The sequence below is a fragment of the Castor canadensis genome, chromosome 6, assembly GCF_047511655.1.
Source record: "Castor canadensis chromosome 6, mCasCan1.hap1v2, whole genome shotgun sequence".
Taxonomy (NCBI): Eukaryota; Metazoa; Chordata; class Mammalia; order Rodentia; family Castoridae; genus Castor; species Castor canadensis.
In genome coordinates, this window is record NC_133391.1 from 151,380,984 (window position 1) to 151,389,934 (window position 8,951).

Genomic DNA, 8,951 nt, shown 5'->3' on the forward strand with positions numbered 1-8,951 from the left:
TATATTTGTGTCAGAATTGGAGAACCAAAAATGATCTGAAATGTGAAATTCATTGAATCTAATTGATACTGGGCAATAATGGTATATTGACAAATCAAATTCTAACAGTGGATAAATTATCAGAGGACTTAAAAAGGAAAACAGGACATCAAAGTAAAGTGTAATTTTTCTTATGATATTTTATGGCATCTTAAATTGTGGAAGAAACTTTGGTCTGCATGTGACCTGATTGTTTTGCAGGTGCAACTGTCTGAAACAAAGCAATGATTTTGCCCCAGGCAATTGGCAAAGTTGCCTGAGCATTGATACCAAGAGGAAAGGAAGGTATTAAATTTAGATCTCAGGATACAGGGCACTTGTTCCTATAATGCAGAACCATCTAAATTCTTAACCTCAAACAATTTCTGATTATTTAAATTTGATCATAGACTTTGTTAAAAACACATAGACTGTGCAAGAATTTTTAAAAGAATTATTTTGTCAATGTGACTTCCAAGCCTGGTTAACATATATGAGTGCTAAACCTCCTAATATAGTAAACACAAGATTTTGCTATACCTGTGCAATATGTGAAATACATTATAGATATCTGCACATTTTCTCATGCTGCACATTTACAAAGAGGAATTTTAATTACCATTATCATCATTACCAAATCACATTTGCTGTATTTAAGTAAATAATTAATACTTTAGCATGACATACCTAGGTCATTGAGAATGACATTTTGACACAATGGAAAGGACTGTTCCTAGAGATAGTACACTTCAGTTTAAGTCAATAATTGTTACTGTACTTTTTCCCTTTGGAGAGAAATTGCACATTTTTCATGTGGGTATGAATATTTAAGAAAAATAATTGTGGGATTGTGAAATAATACATTTGTGAAGTAAGTTCTCAGAAGAAGACAAGGAATCAGAAGAGTGGAAAGGAGAATGTAGAAGAGACAGAGGAGGCTCAGCTGCCATTTTTCATAGTCTATTTCTCTGCTAGAAAATTTATGCCTTTTCCCATCTATCCACCTTTTTGTATAAGGTTTATATAATTTAGTAGAAATTAAGGGGGTCTGTTTAGCCTAAACTAATCATAGTATCCACCTTCCCACTCATCAGTAGAAGTGGTATGGGATTTATTCAGAGTTACAGCATTTGGAAGTCTTCTGAGAGGCTTCTGGAGAGTTTCACCTTGCCCTTCAGGCAGAACCCTTCAGAATTGCAATAGGCCTCTAACACTGGTTGATACTGGCAGTAACTTGTAATTCTGAGGGCATTCAGATTTAGGATAAATCTAATCCTTAGGATAGAAAAGTCAAGAGATAAATAAGACAAATGACTGTGATGACCTTATTGTACCACCTACTCAATGAACTTAAAAACTTTCTGTACTTCCATTTCAATGAGGGAATAATCCTTCTCATAGTTTCAGCAAGCTTAAATATGGCTATTAATTAAGCACTCAATCTAATTTACAGAACTCTTTTGATTTTAGTCCTGTCAGGAAACCCTAAGGATACTTTTCAAGAGATAGTACCTACATCAATTTTTCGGGACCATTCACAGTTGTGCCACTCATCATGGTCTGTTATTGTAGAAGAATTAATCCTTTTTAATTCATCCTATGTCCTTTTCATTGAACTTCTCATATAGCAGGATGAGCAAGCTTGAACCCCTGGACTATTCATATCCATAGCTTGTGGTTCTTGGTTTCTGTGAAGAGAAAAAAATAGGTTGTGCATTTTTTCAATGACTAGAAAGATCATGATGAAATAATCTATTTCACTTAAACTTTAAGTAGACTTTTCTGCACAGAGGATAGAGATAATAAGACAATGCAACATTTTTTTCATGCTTGGGAATAGCAAGGCTGTTATTAATATTTATTTCTTCTTATGAGTTTAAGTTACTGTGTAGTGCCCTTTCATTTTGGTGTACAGAATTCCCTTGAGCATTTCTTGCAAGAAAGAGTTCATGATCACAAATGACCTCAGATTTTGCTTATATGGATATGTTTTAATTCTTCTCTTTTTTGTGAAGAACAGCATTACTGGATGTGGTTCTTAGGTAAAAGTTTTCTTTTTCACTCACATGGAATCTATCATCTCATTGATTCATGCTCTTTAAAGTTTCTGAGGAAAAGCATACTGAGTATTATTATGGATAAACTTTATTGAGGATCCCTCATTTGTGATGGCTTGCTTCTTTTTTGCTATTTTCAAAATTCTCTTTTCATTTTTGTTTTTAGAATGTTCAATTATAATGTGTGTCAACATGTTTTCTTTACCCTCTCAGTTTTATGAAAATTTTTATTCACTTTCAAATAAAATTTGAGAAGTTTTATGTCATTATTTAATTCAATATTTTTTATGCTGCTTTCATCTATCTTTTCTTCCTGAAAATCGACAATGCGTATGTCTTTCCACTTGGTGTGGCTCTATAGGGGTCCATTAAACTCTACTCAATTTCATTCTACCCTTTTTCTTTCCTCTCCTCAGACACAGTGATTTTCATTGCCCATCTTCAGATTCAATGACTCTCTTTGCCTGTTTAAGTGTACTTTCGAATTTCTCTAGAGAAACTTTCATTTCACTTGTACTTTCTGATTCAGTTATTTCTGGTTTCCCTTTACATTTTTTAATTCTTGATTGGTCTTTTTATTTTGGGCATAAACTATTTCTTTTACTTTCTTCACATCTTGCTTCAGTTTTTTGAATATATTTAAAACAGTTGTTTCATAAAGTTTGTCTAAGTAGATTGACTGTCAGGACAGTTTCTACTGATTTATTTCTTTCCCAATGATTGAGTCATATTTTCCTGCTACTGTGTATGTCTTGTGTAGTTTCGTTGAAAACTGGACATTTGAATCTACTAACGTAGCTCTAAAAATCAGGTTGTTTCCCTCACTCAGAGTATGAAGTTTTGGTATAGTTTTTATTGTCAACTTATTTATTTTAATTTTTAGGATGTCTCTATGCCTGAGGTAAAAATGTAAGATCTTCTTGGATGTATCCTGATCCTACACCTGTTCATTTCCTGGGTATGTGTGCTTACTTTCTAACTTCCCAAATGCACATGGTTACTTTCAAGTGTTCTGTCTTTAATGTTTGACTCCCAATGATTAGCAAGAAAACTAAAAGCAGATTACTTCAGAAAAGTGTACCTTTCCTTCAACTTAAGTTGAAATACACTTCAACTTAAAGGGAAAAGACTATCAACAATAAAATCTGTTTGGACAAAAAGGAATATCCGCTTTTGTGTCTGCACCTCTGTGACCAGGTAAAGCAATCAGTGATCAGGGCAAAGAACCCCAATATTTGTAGGACAGAGTAGTTTTGGTCTACAGTGGCTCCTATAAGGAGTATGTAATCTGTTCTAGGAACATGTACATAGCTGAGAAATCAGTACTGTGCTAAGAGCTAAGGACGATTAAAATTTACCACAATTTGCCTTTATAAACTTTCTTCTGGAAATTGCAAATTGTCAATAAACTTCAGGGTTCTAAAGCAGTTTTATAAGATATATTTTGCCAATGCATTTGTTATGTAGGTGAGAAGACAGATTCCTGGTACTGCCTACCCTGCTATTTTCCCAGAATTGTCTTTGATGTTCTTAGACATTGTAAATAATTCTTGTATGTATATTTTAGACATAAGTCAGTATCATTTAATCAAAATATTACTTCAGTGTTTATCTTTTACAAGGGTCTTTGCATTGTAGATTAAACAGACAGTATCCTGTCATCATGGATCTTACCATGGTAATGAGGAAAGAGACATGAAATGAAATCAGATTTTTTTTGTGTGTGAATAAAAACAACTTGAGCAAAGAGTAGGGTCCTGAACAAAAGGCACAGACCCTGTCTGAAAAATACAAACTAAAAAAGTAAAAAAACAAGGTTTTTTATGTGGCTCAAGTAGCAGAGTGCTTGCCTAGCAAGCATGAGGCCCTAGTACTGCCAAAAACTCTACCTGAGATATTTTTCATTTTATGAAAAATAAAAGTGCAATGAAAATATGCTTTGCAGTAAGAAAAGAATCCCCACTTCAGCTTAAGAATCAAAGGAGGACACAATGTTTATAGTGATGTTTTATATTTGTAATGAAGTTTGAACAATGAATTTTAGGAGAGTGAGATATTCAGAGAGAAGAAACAGCCTACATGAATATCTAAATGCAGAAAAGAGCATTCTACATGGGACAAATTGGAAAAAAATCTGAATATGGAAGAAGGAAGAAAGTACACAAGATAAAGTGAAGAAACAGAAAATTCAATTGTGCAAAAATTCAGATTGCCCTGGGTGTGTGGTGGTACAGCAGTATAGTGTGTGAGCATAGGAACTTCTTCATGCATTGAAGAGATCTGATAAATGGTTAAAAATTTTACATAATATTTTTTTCAGCACCTAAACCATACTTAGATTGAATATCATTTGCAGAATAGCTTTATATGCTACTGGATAGTATGTAAAAAAAGAGAATGTATCCAAAAGGACACTCACATTTCTCATATGTATAATTGGGTAGGAAAGGTGGAGGAGTAGTTGTGATGAAAAAAATTACATGACCAAAATACGTTATCAATATAAGAAAGGGAAAGTGTTATTACTTCTATCTTGCATATTAGAGAAGAAGAAGAAAAGAGCAAAATCTGGAACCTGGTCTGAGTGATCTGGAAATGAAAAGAAAAAGTATGGTTTGAGAAAGATCAATTACTGAGATTATTTCCAATAAGTTATTACACAGAAATGATCTGTAGATTTGGTAAGCACAGAATTTTTGGAGTACTCCAAAGAGCAGTTTTAGTGGTGCAGGAGGAGAAAGGCCAAAGTACATCTGATTTAATCACATTTGGTTAATAGTTTGAAAATGATTACACATTAAAAGCCATTCAAGAACTTTGACTGTAAAGTAGATGCAAAAAATACAGTCTACTTGGAAAGGAATACATATAGTAAACAAAAATTGTTTCTTACTTCCTTTAATTTATATAATATAGTTTATAATCCTTATACATCTATAAGAAAATTGACTATGAAACAGAAAAAAGATGATTTCCCCTGATCCATAAAACAAGGAAAAAAAAAGAGACCACATATATCCTAAATAAAATGGCATCAGTTGTTTTGGTTATCTGAAAACTTTGCTGCAAAATACCGTCGTCTTAACTAAATGTGAAATCTAATTTTGTTTGTGCTCACCTTCCTTTCAATAATAAGAGAACCTTGAAAGATTTATAATTATAACATATTGAATATGGAATTCACAATAGTACTGACAGTCAATTAGTCAAGAATTGGTTGAATTAAGTAAGACTGCAATTTACATACTGTAAACAAAATGAAAGCAGAGAAAAGCATTAGAAAACAAAAAGATTTTCAAATCTTGTAGGTAGCTGACCTTTGTATCAGATGACTGCATTATGCACACAGAGACACATTTAAGAGCAGTGGATGTACCTTGAATTCAATGGAGAAATTGGCTAATTGTCCATAATTAGGTTGTTCATTGTATTATGCAATTTTTGTCAGTTTAATGCCTTGCCACTGTGTCATGCTTTAGCAAGTACTCTCTGTGATCATGAATATTGGAAAAAACAAGTCATAAATCTGTAAACTGCACATAAGCATCTTTCAAGCTGCCTGGCTACTTGCATTGTTTGCAAATCTTAACATGTATTTTAATCTGCACACTGCTGTTTTTATTTGGTGCCTTCTATCTTTCTGTCCATCTTCATGACTCCTGTCTTTCCATCGATCCATCATCTTTTCCAATTAAGGCAAAGCAAGATGACAGACATGACAGGCACTCACTGTCCATTGCTACGATTCTGAGTAGAAGTAATTACTGTGTATGAAACTGAAGCAGTCTACCATGGCTACCGCCCCAGGTCTCCACGTCAGTCAGTTTACTGTTGAAATAACAGAGTTGGGGATAAGTGCAGGGTGCAGAGATCCTTATTGCAATTCCGCAGTTGATTATCTACAATAATCCTTTAATTCCTATTTCCATTGACTAAAAATAAATTGTAGCTTATTCTAAAATTGATAATTTTTTAAAAAAATCATGTAATCCTGAATACTGAGCCTAGTCTAAACCATGCATTCCAGAGATTTTGGAGAAAATGCTATAATCTTCACATAACAGAAACAGCCTTGATTTTCTCTTGTTATAGGACTTGTCATAAAACAGTTACTTGTCACTGGATCATGATAATTATATCTACTTGTTCAGCTCTGAGGACAGAGTGAATTGTGTATAAAATATTAGACGGATAACACACAACTTGTACATATCACTACATAAGATTATAAACATTTAGAAAATTTCAGAAGTTTCTGTTTGCAACCGTATGATAGATATATCATTGTTTTAATCAATATATTAATCCATTACTCCTTCAAATGAAAACATCAAGTCAGTTATCTGGCTAAAAATATAAGTTTTATGATATTCAAAAGAAAAACGACATATCCAAGTTACATGTAATAACATATGACAAAAAGAAGTTATTTTACTTCATGCACAGTGATACAAGTTAAAATATTTTATGAAGAAGCAAGGGTGACACTTTTCACTCTGATATAACAGCTGAACCAATGCCGAGACAGTTGTCTTGAATATGAGTCACATGATTAAAAGAGTCTGAGATTTGGTTAGCTCTGTATTTGAGGAAAAAAAAAGAACAAAAAACAACAAAAAAAACCAAGATGAATTTCATACATATTATAGTATTGAAAAAAATAAGCTGACAAAAACTAACTGTACCAAGTCAAGAATCAGCTTAGCAAAATTCCACAGACCAATGATAACATGGTTTGTGAATAATAATAATAATAATTACAATTGATTGACTCCTTAAATTTAGAAACAAACTCATTAAACAAAGTCATAAGGAAAATTAGAACAATAAAAGCAATGATAAAAATCATGGGAGCTAATGAAAGGACCAACTTGTTAGTCTTAAAGTAGACAAGTCAAAGTAAATAAGTAAATGAGAATAAGAATTTTATTGTTTCTGAGAAAAGCTTCATTTCAGGATAATAAAATAGCTTTAAGGGTGATTTTGTGTTAGAAAAACTACATTGAATAAAAGGAGAAGAAATGATCAAATTAGTTAATGTTGCAATCTTTATTGAAATAATTCCTTTTGTGTAAAGATCAGGATGGTTTGTATGACTTGATAAAGCAGAATTTTAAGGGGAAGCGTGATAATGAAGCAGTTATACTGTCACACTGAAATTCATTTATCATGCTTGGTGTTAGAAACAGGCTATCATAAAAGTCATCAAGCTTTAATTTCAAATTCACTTATTTGAAGATGCTATTTCAAAATCCTTAGAAAGGCCAAAACAATATACCATGTTTGGAATAATTTGGAAGATTTTATGAATTTCAATTTTTGTATGTGTCACTTCTTCATTAATTTTAATTAAATACTTATGATTGTAACTAATTGTTAATTTGAACTTTTTGTGTCTGTAATACTGCCAGGTTACCAAAAAGTGATTAAGTGACACCTGGCCAGTCCCAGACATCAAGCACAACCCCATTTACTTCACTTAAACTCCATGTTACCAAAAGAAATCCTAGTCTCTTCATTCACTCTGCCATCAGAACTGTAGTAAATAAAACTATGAGATTCCCAGAAGCAATGTTGCCTAAGAAAAATGTGTCCCAAGAGGATCCAAGATGAAAGATAGTAAAGGGAATCAAAATTCCTGAGGCATGATAGCTGCATTTGGGAAATTCCAATTCTTTTTAGCCAACTAAATAACTACCAACATATAGGGTGTACATAAAATTCAAGGACTGACCCTTAAAGCAGTTTTTAATTACACGTAAGAGCTGGGAAAATCCCAGTGCAGCACAGCCACTGGGGTGTGTCTGTCCTGGGAAAAGCCCCCTGGTTGTTTCTTCCTTTTTTTTTTTTTTCTTTTTTTGGAAAAAGCAGAAGATAGAGTATCAAACAGAACTGAACTCTGTGACATACTGGACCTCTAACCCATGGAAAACCTACCTACACCCCACTGAGCTGAACCAAGTCCCAGTGAGCATCTGCCCTGAGACAAGCCACTGCCATTTCTCCCTGCTGGCCCATTTTCAAAGCTGTCTGCATGAATCTACAAACCCAACAGGTGAGCTTCAACCACCAAACCCTCCAAACCTCCCAAAATAATGGAGTGCAGGCTTGTAGACAGATTGCATTCTCCCTGAGCAAAATTGAAAAACATTGACAGTGAATTGTAATCTAGACACTGACAGTAGGGGCTGGTGGAACACGGAATGAACCTCAGAGAATGGAGTTGTGGCAAGGAGATGAACTCTGCAAGTGGGAGTGAGGTGAGGAACAAGCACTGAGAGTGAGGAGTGGGACAAGTCAATGTCCCAGAGCAGGGGTGTGGCAGATCACTGAGTTGATTTCTTGCAGTGCGAAAAACTGAATTGCCCCATCTTGTCAGGGGAGGAGCTGGCTAGTCAGAGTTGCAGTTGTGGAGTAACTCAGCTGTTCACTGGCAAAAAAAAAAAAAAAAAAACACAACAGGTCAGACCACCTTGCAAAAACAGATAGTGAGCTATCAAAGACCCCAACTGCAACCAGTCATCAGACCAGACAACTTCAGAGCTACCTCTTGTAACAAATGGCACATCAGACCAAGGAAAACAAGACTAAAGAAAACCCCAGCCCTCTCCCCCTCCCCAAATTATCTGACAAGAGTGGCAGAAATAAACAGCCTAGAAAACCAACCTCAGGAAGAGACAGGAGTACTGAGAAACCCCCTGTCATTAGCAGCAATTGGGTTGGATGTCAAAGGAGTAAATCCAGAACTTTCACCAGATTCACTGTACTTTTTATTGTTGCTGTTGCTGTTTCATAGTTTTTCCTCTTTTTTTTAGTATTTTTAATTTTACTATTGATATTTTCTTATCTCTATTCTTATTCCTTTCACTTTCTGTC